This window comes from Gymnoscopelus microlampas (genome assembly GCF_963454915.1).
Source record: "Gymnoscopelus microlampas genome assembly, chromosome: 24".
Classification (NCBI taxonomy): Eukaryota; Metazoa; Chordata; class Actinopteri; order Myctophiformes; family Myctophidae; genus Gymnoscopelus; species Gymnoscopelus microlampas.
Window position 1 is genome coordinate 26748672 of NC_139961.1, and position 13432 is coordinate 26762103.

Below are 13432 nucleotides of genomic sequence, written 5' to 3' on the forward strand. Positions count from 1 at the left end.
ACCAATATTAGATTATCAAACCAATTGGATTATCAAACCAATATTAGATTAAACTATGTTTAAGTACTAAACTTAACTTTGAGACAGTTTCCCACTGTACCCCAAGCCATTTCTCTCACTTTACCCCACAGCCACATTTTGGTGAAAAGGACCACTTTTTGCAATTCTGGCTAATCTTCAATTAGCATTAATCACATGGATGTATAGGTTTGTAGTTCATCAACATGCATGACATAAGTTTTTCTACCTGAATCAATTTTCTTTGACACAACAGCTGATTATGTTGACAGCCCAAAAAATTACTTTTACATGCAAAAAACATATTTTAGTGAAAAAAACATGCTTACTACAGCACAATGAGGTCCTCTCCTCCATGGTAAGTGGGAAATGGGAGGGGCTTCAAAATCTAATGGTCATATGAACACACAGGTGTTGTGGTCAGGTGATAAGGGGGGTGTCTCACTTTACCCTGTGTCTCACATTACCTCACTCTCCCCTATATATATATATATATATATATATATATATATATATATATATATATATGCTCTAAAGTGTGAAAAACATCATTTTCCTTTCAGCTCATATTTAAATGTTTATTTTGTTTTTTTTCTCTGATGTATAATGCACACGTGCATGCACCTTTGCGAACGTGCACAAAAAGGCAGAGACAAAAAAGTCTCTCTGAACAGCTGTGCTCTCTCTCTCTCTCTCTCTCTCTCTCTAGCATTGTCAAAACGGATGAGCAAGGTGACAGGTAGACGGTAATCTCAAACAGAGTGTGCTGTCCATGGCAGGCGTTAAGTGGAACAGTCATGTGTTTGGCAAGGCGCTGCAGAGTTGAATAGGCTTACATGTAGCAGATGACAGAGGGATAAGAGAGAGGAGACTGCAGCGTGAGGAATTTAAAGCACAGAAAGGATACAAGCCAGAGGAAATCGTTTTTTTTGGGGGGGGGAGGGGTAGAGCAGTAGATATTTTCCCATGATACTGGGTCTGATGTATAATTGCTCATTCTGTTAGCTAAGACATCTTATGCAAGAAGAAACAAGACAGAAATGTGACTGAGGCCTCTCTGTCCAAATTTCAGCTGTTGATACTAAAAGCTACTATTTTGCTGTTTGTGAACAAAGCAACACAAATCACGATGCAACGTGAGGTGAAACCTCACTACTGTTTACAGGCTGGTTGCTTGTCTGAATATTAAAACATATTTTTTTTAACACAAACCTTCTCTTCCGGGGGGGGGGGGGGGGGACCCTTATGGTGAACCCTTAAACCTACCGGAGGAAACATTTTGGGACATCAATACTGAAAAATAAATACATATTTTTAAAAAGGGGGGGGGGGGAAACGAGGGCTTGAAATGTGCACTGTGGTGAATTCCTCTGGTTGTCATGACTTTGGAGTCGGTTAGGCAGAATGCCAACAGATCACACTGACTGGTCCCGAAGAGCATTACAGCCTGCAGTGTGTGTGTCTCTGTCTGTCTGTCTGTCTGTCTGTCTGTGTGATATTGTTGTTCATGCACGAGTACTGGCACTCCAACAGCTGACAGGCAGTTCATTCAAGAGTTGCAATTCCAACTGTAGCATCGCTGATGCTATTTGTTTTTCATGCTGTTTAATGATGTGGAGCTCCTGCAATGATGACATGAAGGAAATAAACAAAGAGGCAATGCTATGGCAAATTACTGACACAGACACACAAAAAAAGATAGCCACCTCGTTAGTTTTCAGCAACCAACCAGCGAGCTCTCCGACCCTACCAACTTACATCATTGAATGTGTCTGAAATTAGATAGGCTACTGTGTCCAGAGTTGGATATAATTGAGTTGCCTTTTTTGAATGTGTCTTAAAAGAAACACATGAATGAGTACAAGGTGCATCAAGTTTGATAGTTTAAACTGTATGAATGCACGCTCGCATGCACGCACGCACACAATTACCTGGAGCAAGAGTAAACTCTTATTTGATTGACCTGTAGCCTATCGTCTCAACAGTCTCAAATCATTACATTCTCCCAGCCGTGATGAATGACTACTATCATTGTGCTGCAGGAAACTTACTTCGTCTCCCATCTCCACAGCTCAGGATTAACTTCTCCACCACTCTAACCTGCCTCAGATATAAGGTAGGGAAATGCATTTGCTCTGTGGGGGCCATTGTGCAAGTAGGTGTGCGTGTTTATGGACATCTGTAAAGTGCCTGCTACCCATGTTCCTGAGCCTCCACCAGTGAAATCGCACAATGTGCTGTGCAACATGTTCTCATTTATCATTAGTGTATAGGTCATTTTCTTCACGTATACGGTTGCATGTGTGTGCGTGTGTGACTGTTTGCATGATCATGCTTCCATTCTGCGCTTATACAGTAGCATGTGTAGGAGAAAGTGTGAGAACAAGTGACTTGGACGCTGTCGTGATGATTAATACTGTATCAACTATGATAATCGCCATGTGAGATTAAAAAAAATAAGGAAATAAATAAGGAAACAAACATTCTCATTTATCTTGTTTATTTCTGCAAAGCTGACCAAAAAAATATGTGCAGAGAACTATCAATTCTTTAGTCTGGTTTTAGCTCCAATACTGCACATAAACACTCCCTTGTACTCTCAAATATTCGTTCGGTCAAGCATTCAGACACATGAGCACATTTTTGCCAACCTGCCACAGTTATTCTGAGAGCAACACACACAAACGCACACCCGTCTCCCCCAAATATCAACAAAAACAACACATTGACCTTAATTTGCAATAACTCCACATGCCATATTGATCTGTTCACACAGCATCTGGTATTTTCCACATTCCTTCTCCCATTACTAATTAGCTGGTGCCGCTGACATATAATTATTGTGTACTACAGATGGGCCAAAGTTGTCCGTCTGTCACTATTTCACTCTCACGGCTTCCTGCACTTGTCGCACTTCCTGGTCGTGACAGTTTGCCAGTTGCCACCACCAGCTTTGAGGTCCAGATGCTGAACTAGCAGATCTGGAAATTGAAGTTACTAGAAGCTCGCCCCCGCTACGCGGGGGCTCGCGTCTAGCCCGCGGCCACGCCCACGTAGCGCCCGCGGCCACTTGGCAACTCATATAAGTGGCGTAGGGTCATGAGGGCCAGTGGGGCCGTGGCTCGGTCAGTGAAGACCCTGTAGTGCGGATGATATGTGGCATAGAGGGGCAGATTGTAAATCCCCAGAGGAAACATCCGTGGGCTACCATTGGTTCAGCGATGTGTGCGGTCGCCCTGCGGCCCCTCCTCCTCCACCAATGTGCAGTATTGAGAGCCCTGACGTCACAACAATTGGAGCGATGGGCACTGCACTCTGGTTGGTTAGGGTACACCTAGGGCCCAGGTAGAACCCAGTTAAAGCCTGCATGGGCAAACCCAGCTGGGCCCGCCTTGGTCCCACATAAACATGGCTAGTTGGGGCCCACCTAAGGGCCAGGTAGAAGCTACTTATAGCCTGCATGGGCATCGCAGTTGGGACTGAAGTGGATGCCGCTGACATTGCTGACATGGGGTCCATATGGTTTAGCCCACCTTGAAACCATATGGGAACTACGCTGGCATGCTGGCTGGAATGCAAACGCTGCATCATACCTGTAGTGTTTAGTTTGATGTTGTGTGTGTAGCAGATATACCTGCAGTGTGTAGATCAATGTCCATATGAAAGTCAATGCCCAGCAGTGTTTTTTTTTCTCCAGCAGAGTTTCTAGTGTCTCTGTCTCTCTCTGGAAGAGGTTGCACATGAACTCTGCAGCCGCACTGAGGCGCTCCAACACAAACACTCTGACATTAAGCTGCTTCACACAACAAACATCAGCACCACGCTGCTGTTTGTCCAAAAGACACAATATCTCCTCTCCGACCGACGTCATATCGACAGCCGTATAGACTCCTTTTGACACATTTTACCTCGTTTATCCAGCTCTCACTGACTCTCCACATCGGTCTGTTATAGCGCCACCATGAGGCTGATTAGAGAAATCTGAAGTGGAATTTCTTCCTCGGCATAGTGGGAATGTGGGTGCAAAGTTGCACGGAAAGTGCATGCTGTGTTCATAATGTGAGGCATTTTGGTCCAAACGGAGCAGTCCTGCAGACTTTGGAAGCCATTTTAGCCAATCAGGATGGAATATGAAAAATCTGAAAGAGCCTTTTTTTTAATGACTGTGGAGATACTGTGTACCGATTTGCGTGATGTTTGGGCAAAATATGTAGGAGTACTGTGAGAAAATGTGTTTAGCAAAAAGCGGCCTCCTGGTGGCACTGTAACAGGGCCATGTGAAAGAAATAGGGCAGAGGTTCTGAATTGGCATCCAGGGAGTGTATGTGCACAGTTTCGCTGCGATCAAGTCAACGATGTGAGAGATTAGCTATCACAGACGGACGGACAGGGGGTGAAACATAGTCTTGCGCCATGCCTTTCGGCTTGGCGGAGACAATTAAAAAACGAAAGTAAAGGAAATGACCATTTCTGCAACAAAAGTAGTCAACAAACTACCCAGCTAGCAGATCGGCGTTGCAACCGACGTCAGGCCGGCCTGGACAGAGCGGGCCCCGCCGAGCGGAGGCTCACCCTCCTCACGCCCTCCTCACGCCGGAGATGTCTCGCTCACCGAAATGTCCGGCGGAGTAGCATTTTAGAAGAGTCTGCGGCGGTCTGCAGCCAGCGTCACGACGTCCTGACGCTGTTAATGCCACGCTTTGAATTTTCCCTATACATTCTGACCATTGGTTCTCAAAGTGGGGTCCAGGGACCACCATGGGTCTTGAGGGAGTTCCAGGGGGTCCCCAGCTAAATGATAGGAAGGAACCAAATGGACCCTTATGGGTCTGTAAGTAAAAGTGTACATGGAACCAAATGGACCCGTGAAAAGTGTACGTTATACGTGTTTCAGAGTTAAATTAACCATGATTTTAATTAAAGATAAAGATTAATTTGGGTCCCAAAGATAGAAATGCCATTGGACTGGGGTCCCTGAAATTAAACTGGGTGAACTGCTATCATCACTGCTATCACTTCATTTTCACTGCTATCACAGCACAGAAATAATCCAAATATACAAATTCAACACCATTAAAAAAGTGAAACGTAAAACTATTTATATAAACTCTGTCTGTCTGCCTGTCTGGCTGTATGGGTCTGTAAAGCTATATTTTTGCTACAGTCGTATGACAGTTGCACAAATAAAAAATAAGAACATTTTGGCAGCTTCCCTGCTGTATCTGAGTATGCTGACCCCTGATGTACATGAAATAATGCAGTAAAGACTTTTTTTCTCTTTTTTTTATTAGAAAAAGGCACAGAGATAATCCAAATATACAAATGACATTATCAAAAAAGTGAACAAGTAAAACTATAAAAAAAAGTAGTCCAAATTAAACACTATCAAAAAAGTCAACAAGTAAAACTATAACATTTTTTTTGTGCCATTTCCCCCCCTAAACCTGAAGCCATTTGTAATCGTGTATATTAATGTTATTTAATGTTCAAAACAAAATAAGGTGACCTCAGTAATAATACTGATAATAGTACTACTGAATAATTCCAAGGATTAATTGCTCCTCAGTTGTTGTTTTTATTATTCTTATTCTGTTGCTATTATATTTATTCCTTGCATTGTTAATTCTAATTTAGAGTTGATGTATTTGCTTATTTAAAACAAAATATATATAATGAAGTGTCTTATTATTATTATCAATATCATTATTATTATTACCCTTATTATTATTATTATTATTATTATTATTATTATTATTATCAAGTTGTATAATTCATTATTAGCACTAAACATACTTTATTTAGGCCTTACAGCAGGAACTCAATATACTCCAGTTCAGTAGGTGGCGATATACACCGGATATACGCAACGGACGCTTACATCAAATCAATGACCAGTGTTGCCATATTTTGCGAGAGAAATAAGCAGCCAGGTCTATGAAAACAAGCCCAAAACTGTGTATTGCTGGCTATAGTCATGTGGTGACTATAGGCCACATGGCCTAGATATGTATGTGTATATATATATTGAAAATAGCCGATGTACAAGCTCACAACGCGTCTTCAAACAAACCCAAAGTCGCTTATAATAAGCAGACATGGCAACACTACAGCTCCATTCTTTGAGCAACGGTAGGACATCCGGTTGCTTCTGCGTCGGCCCTTCTCTTTCTCCTCTATGCTTCTCGACAGAGGGAAAACATACCGCTGATATATCTATCCTTTTCCTCCGGGGAAATATAATTTAAAGGTTAGTGTATTAGCCTACTATTTTGTTTGTATCTGTGTGGATGTATGCCTGCTGTGTGTAGTCTAAATATCTTGTTTTACAAATGTTTGACTGTTTCATTGTGTACATGTTAGCGTGCTAGCTGGCTAGCTTACTGTAGCTAACTGACTAGACTTTTCTTGCTACCCACATTACTTTTAATCACGTCACAGAGTTATGATACTAACTGTTGATCGATGGATTGGTAGGTGAATCTGTGTTATGGATACTTGTACTTATTTTATTTATATAGATCGCCGAGCTCATGTTAGCTGAAGGCTAGAATAAGGCAGAATTAAGCTAAAAGCTTACACACACACACACACACACACGGCTGCTAATTTTCTTAATTATTTTGCTTTACATTAAATGAACTGGCTGCTGAAAATAGCCAATCTACGATCTTATGCCACAGCCGAAATACCCTGCATTGATATTAGTATGTTACTGTTTGTAGTTTTTTCCTGCGATGGAGCATGATACGGCTTTGATTGTGTCTAACCCTTCTCTTTTTCTTTTTAATTTTCTTTCTTTCTCAGATGTTTCTGCTCGTCATTTCCTGCATCACAGCAGTGGGGATGAAGAGATCGGGAGCATCTGTGATGACCAAGCTTATAAAACCATGGTAGGTTTAACATGAGTCTAGAAGTAATGTACAGCATAAAGTAGAGCCTGACTAAAAAAACAAAAACTGTTTGATTACTTACACACTATCCCTGTGTCTGTATGTTCCAGACGCAGCGCTGTTTGACCTGGTGAGGGCAGTGACCACATTCAAGAACCTCTTGGACCTCACGTTTTGCAAGGTAAGGGTGTGACTACACAGTTATCCAAAATAGCCAATCTACAAGCTCACAGCACGCCACATTTATTTTACCATAAATCCCTGAAACCTCTCTATGTCATGATAGTTGAAAATTATGTGAAAAGGGTGTTGGTGTGGAAATTTAGTGAGGCATTGGAAGAGGGGAACTGATCAATGTATCAAGGGTTTCTACACACTGAGTTAAATTAACATACATTTCACTATATAAATTGGGGTCTCAGAGATAGCCATGCCATTAACAGGGTCTGTAGACCTGATGCATGTTAAATTGGGGGTCCTTATTATTAAAACCAACACCACCGTTGTCTAATTTATTTCCTTTCTCTCCCTCTCAGTTGGCGTTCGTTGGGTGGCTCACGTGACGCGTTCCACATGAAGGAACTGCATTGGCTTTGGAAGAAGAGGCGGGCGACAGACACCAGCACACAGAACCCAAAATTGAATTAAATGAACAGTGGCCCATTTTGTATTCATTCCAGTAGCTTTGATATGGCTCTGAGTCTGTGGCATGTTAACTAGAAACACATACAGTACACCAGGACAAACTACAGCGGTAACACATGGAATCAAAATGGACCTTTACATGTCTGAGCGTCTGTGTACAGATAGAACCAAATGGACCCTTACAGGTCTGCAAGAGTACAAATGGACCTGCCCTGCCAAGGTAAAGAGCAGTAACTAAGTTTTTGGACACGCCGACTTATTTGAGTATCCCAAAGGTCAAATTAGCCTTTGTGATTTTGGGGGATAAACAATTACCTCATTTTTCAGTGATTTTTGATTTCGTAGTTACTGCTCTTTACCTTGGCAGGGCAGCATAGATCTCCTATTTTTTTAACATTCTTATGCATTTTTTACTTGACATTCTGCTCAATGGGTATGTTTACTTTTGTCCAGTAGCTTTGATATGGCTCTGAGTCTGTAGCATGTTAACTAGAAACACATACACCAGTAACACATGGAACCAAAATGGACTTTACATGTCTGAAAGTCTGTGTACAGATGAAACCAAATGGACCCTTACAGGTCTGCAACTCTGAGTGTACAAATGGACCATCTCCTATTTTTTAATATTCTTATGCATTTTTTACTTGACATTCTGCTCAATGGGTATGTTTACTTGTTTTGTTACTTTAAGTAGGCTATTGATTACCAGTCTGACTTCACACATATTATTACAGCATTGATACTTTTATGTGGAATACTTTTCTCACTGTCTGCCATTTTAATTAAAGTGATACATTTGTATTTTAGGATTATTATTTCTGTGCCTTCCTTTTCTAATAAATACCATAACAATGGAGTTAATGTCTGTGCTGCATTATTTCATGTGGGCCATGTATTTTATGCATTATGTCATGTTCTTAGACAGATACTTAGAGATACAGGGGAACTGTGTGATGGGGACCTTATTCTGTATTGCTACTTGACATGTTTATAGAAACCTCAAATGCGGGTGGGTGGGGGGGGGGTGACAATGGCCGCTAAATATAGGGGATGAAAGGGAGGAGGGGGGGGGGTATATACAGCATTATATGACGGCGCTACGCTATCCGGCCGCTATCGACGACCGCCACGGTTGGCGTTGTCCGCCGGAGTGAGGCTGATTAGCGGCTCGGCGTGACGCGCGGCTTACGCTGATCAAGGAGGCCGAGTGGACGCGGCGTGTCCCGCCCGGCGGACGCCCCGGTCGGCGTGGCGTGGAGACGGCCTCACGCCAGAAATTTGCGATATTTTGCTAGCTGGGTATACTCTAAAGACATGGTCCACATTGTGAAATAATCTAAGAAAGAGGCAATCATGTAGAAAATAGCCGATCTACAAGCTTACAAAGGCTCTCAACGTGAGGCGTTGCGAACTTGTAGATCGGCTATTTTCACAATATTTACTTGTGGAACGGAGTCAAACAGAATGGGGGGGTCCCCAGATCAAGTACGTTTATTTGGGGCGGGGGGGGGGGGGGGGCGGCCTGAAAGGGTTGATAAGCACTGCTCTAATCTGAGCGAAATTATCTGAATTTACTACATGACCATAATGCAGCCTAACGGGGCGGTCCTGCCATTACGTTAGTTACTGTAGTTGCTGTGGAGCTACATAGTTCTCCAGAAGACACACACAAACATACACCATCTACAATGGACTAACTGAGCAGCAATATTGACATTCACCACACGAACGTGCATTGTTGACAAAGTGATTGCACAGCCGCTGCAGGCATGACAACCACGTTAGCGTTAGCGACATGGCAGCTATCACAGCGCCCTGTCCGCATAGAGTTAAAAATAGCCTGTCCGTCGTCGCTGCGACTGACTGTGATTAGCCTGGGTGGCAGCCTGCTTCGCTACGTTCGGCGGTTTTTTTTTCTCTCTGGAGAGAGAAAAAAAGTCCGCCGAACGCAGCGAAGCAGGCTGCCACCCAGGCTAGACTGTGATGGCTACAGCCATAGATATATAAACACTACAGCAAGCTCTCTGAGATGCCATTGTCTGGAGACTGCTCTTAGCGTGACACGACCAATGAGAGTGAGCGCTGTAGTTGTTGCTAAGATACGGTGGCGTCTCTGCCCCATAGCTTGTAGATCTCTCACGCATGATTGGCGTAGGCTGCGTTGCCAGGTCTGACTGTTTGTATAAGCGATTGTGGGCTTATTTGGGTGCACTTTTGGGCTCGTCGTTTCCATAGACCACGGCAGTGCTTATTTCTTTCCCGTGACCGATGTGGCAAGAGAAGGTGCAAAACGAACCATCCGGAAGTAGATTGCGAGATGAAATATATAGCACTTTTTGATTATTAGAGAAGGAGACACATGTGAAGGTGGAAAATGAAATGTAGGAGATTATATAGTTTTTCATGAGGGATTTTTGTAGCAAGTTGTGAGAGAATTGGGCCACTCCTGTGGGCGGGGGGCTGATTAGAACCATTGGGGTTTGAAAGGAGACGCTCTCTGTTTGAGTGGAAAGATGAGCGAGATCATGTATAGATAGGAATTTTCACACTTCTTTTAGTCAATACTTCACCCAGCAAATGAATCATGTTGAATGGGCTACACCAACATTTACTGTAATTTGAATTGTAAGATTATGAAAATATATTAAAGCAATCCTCACATGTGAGTTCTGATATTGGAGGGTCTGATTCCGGGGGCTTTTATTTTATTTTACTTTAGTTAAGTAAATTCCCAACACTCCTGCCACGTTCCTTGATCAGTATGAAACTTATAAAACATTGACAGCTGCTCTGTCAGAACATATTTGTCACATCAAAATGTGACAAATATGTTCTCCCGAAGTGCTGCCACATCTATTATATAATATATCGCAGAATTCATTGCTCGGTGGAGCGCTGAAGTTGAGGAAAAGGATCCCTTTTGTGTGTGCACTGAGGCAGGCAATGAAGTGTCCTGAGTTGCTGGTCATATACCAGTAGTGTTAGGCACGATTACTGCTCCATTTAAGATTTCTTCTTAAAAGTCTGACACATAAACGCTAATAATACGCTGAAATTTGATGAAATTGAGAAGCGGGCTTCGCAGTTAAGTTCAGATGGTAATGGTCAATGGCTGTGTGCAAATTCAGAGCAATTGCTCCAGTCACTGAGGAGAACCGGGCAGCTTTCCATGACACCATGCACTACAGACAGACAGAGGTTTGTAGAATTATAGGAGGATAATAAGACAGCGTCTAATAACGGTGTGGCAGCCCTGTGCAATCTGTGGCTATGATAGATTAATCTGTAAAACCCACTGTCTGTTGTGGGAACACTGCATAAGTCACATTACATTTTGTAGTTAGTACCACAGTTGCCATTTAACTTTAACTTTTGACCATAATTCACACAGCAGCCATTTTACCCTTGATACTCGTGGCCGGGAAGCAAAATTAAGTATATAGTAAGCACATATTGTTTGTTTAGTGTACGCTCACTCGATCTGCTTGTTGCGTGCAAACAGGAAGATATTTTTTAATGTGTATTTTCAATTCTGTGATTATGAATGTCTTTTAACAAGTTTTGAGCTGTTGATCTGTAAGCACTTTTATAAATAACAAACCCGAGTTAATAATAATAATAATAATAATAATGCCACAGGACCCTTCCTTTCCTTCCTTTTCCTTCCTTTTCACCCCAAGTACAATAAACCGCAATGCATATTATAACATGGCTACCGTGGTAGCCTAGCCTAATCCTTAATCCTTCTCATAACTATTTAAGAAGATGAGTGCCCTCATTCTAGACTTCTGCCTGGATATTCCTCTGATAAATTCAAATGGATTTACATATAGGACACATTTACATACCCCCCCATAAGTTGTATGGGCTACGAACACACCACCGTAGGGGTTTTCTAATGTGTCACCCTCCTCCGTCTTACAGTTGTGTGTGCGTGTGTGTCTGTGTGTCTGTCAGCGTGCACATGTTGCTGTCACATTAACCACAAGATGATCAGTGATTTGCCTTGGTGCGTCCTGCAGCAGCACTTCATCCATGAGCACATTCAGCATTGTGCCTCGCGTTGTGTCTGTGCGTGTGCGTGGGCGTGCGTGCGTGCGTGCGTGCGTAAAGCAAAGCAAAGCAAAGTTTGTTGTTTACCCAGGGTGTCGGACTAAGTACGAAACTTGTTTCCAGCCGGACCCTGCATGGAAGCCTTGCTCAAGGGCTATTCAGCGGTGATTCATGATTGATGTGATGAATTGGGGAATCGAACTAGGGACCTTCCGGTATCAAGGCCGCCCCTCTAACCACTAGGCCACCGCTGCCACCTGTGTGTGTGTCTGTGTCTGTGTCTGTGTGTGTGTGTGTGTGTGTGTGTGTGTGTGTGTGTGTGTGTGTGTGTGTGTGTGTGTGTGTGTGTGTGTGTGTGTGTGTGTGTGTGTGTGTGTGTGTGTGTGTGTGTGTGCATGCATCTATTTGTAAATCTATGTATTTATGAGTACATGAGCATGCACATGCCCATTTCCCAGTGTTTGTTTGGGCCTGGAGTAACAAGCGAGTTGGTCCAGTGAAGGTACGTTTTGTTCTGTCCTTGACCACGGTCGACTTGCCACAGCTCATTGTAAAATGAATGTCTTGAATGTGTATCCGCTTGCCCAGCCCACGCACCTTCTGGGCCCCTAACCATGTAAATGTCCTGTCCTGCTGGTAATTGTTCATAATTGGCTTGATACGTGAAGATTACAGCTTAATCCAGGCAAGTAAACATGCCTTAGTGTGATGGGGCACAGGCACATGTACAGTATATTTAATCAAAATAAACAATTGCTTAGCGTAAATCATTCAAAATAAACACACATTATTTACCATAAATGAGCTATTCAAAATGAACATGAATTGTTTAGCATAAATGAGAGATGTGATAAATCATGTAATGGTCCGTTGCCACTGTACTTGACTGGACATCCCTTGCAATGTGTAGGATGCAACACAATATCAGTGTTGCATCCTAATAATGGAGTGTTCAAACATGAGTCTATTTGGTCACAATTTACAATTTAGGCAGTTTAGCAGATGCTCTTACCCAGACTCCAGAGAAACCTACAATTGTGAAATCGGAATAAACGGAGTAAGCATGAACGCTAGTCAACAAACAAGGTAAACAGTCATTTAAGAGTAGAGACAACAATGTAGTGCCGCAAAGAAACTAGGACACCAGGTAAACAATTAACCCAACATCTGTCGAAACCACATGCTTTCTAAATAACATGCATGTCGTCAAGAAAAGCCCAAAACATAGTTACCAAGGTGCATAGTAAACTAGCATCTATCAAAAGGTGACAAGACGGCAGGATACAAGGAGAGTGGAGTTCTAGGGGGTGAGGTGGAGTCTGAAGAGGTGAGTATTCAGACTACAGGGGGGAATTGGGAGTCTGCCGTTATGACTGCAATAGGGAGTTTATTACGCAGGTTTGGGCCAGGAGGGTGAAGAGTCCAGGACGTGTGATGCGTTGTCCAGGTTGTTTTAGGGAAGGCTTGAACACCGTTACTGTGTTTGCTGATCTAAGTGAACAGGAAGGGTTGGATTATGTCTTGAAGGTATGCGGGGTGCCATTCCTTGGTGCCTTGCAGACCTACACCAGGATTTCATACTAGATGCGGGCAGCAACAAGCCAATGGGGAAGGGAAAAACCTGAAGGGTAGGCAGCAGTCCATCTACTGTATGACATCAGCACTGTGTGTCTGTCTATATCAGCGACGCACAATGTACCTTGAGGCGGTCTTATATGACGGTATGTACTTATATCTCCGGTAAGTACATATGGACATATGGACATATTCGTTGTTGAACCTGTGACATAAGGCATATATCCATTTATGGGTATATGTGTCCA

General features: G+C 42.8%; 1 long non-coding RNA gene across 1 annotated transcript; it reads left to right on the plus strand.

Annotated features, from left to right (window-relative positions):
• Nucleotides 1–6095: 6095 nt before the first annotated feature.
• Nucleotides 6096–8386, plus strand: LOC311040813. Its single transcript, XR_014600325.1, has 4 exons — nucleotides 6096–6265; nucleotides 6823–6908; nucleotides 7019–7089; nucleotides 7445–8386. It is a non-coding gene; the product is annotated as an uncharacterized lncRNA (long non-coding RNA).
• The last annotated feature ends 5046 nt before the right edge of the window (nucleotides 8387–13432 follow it).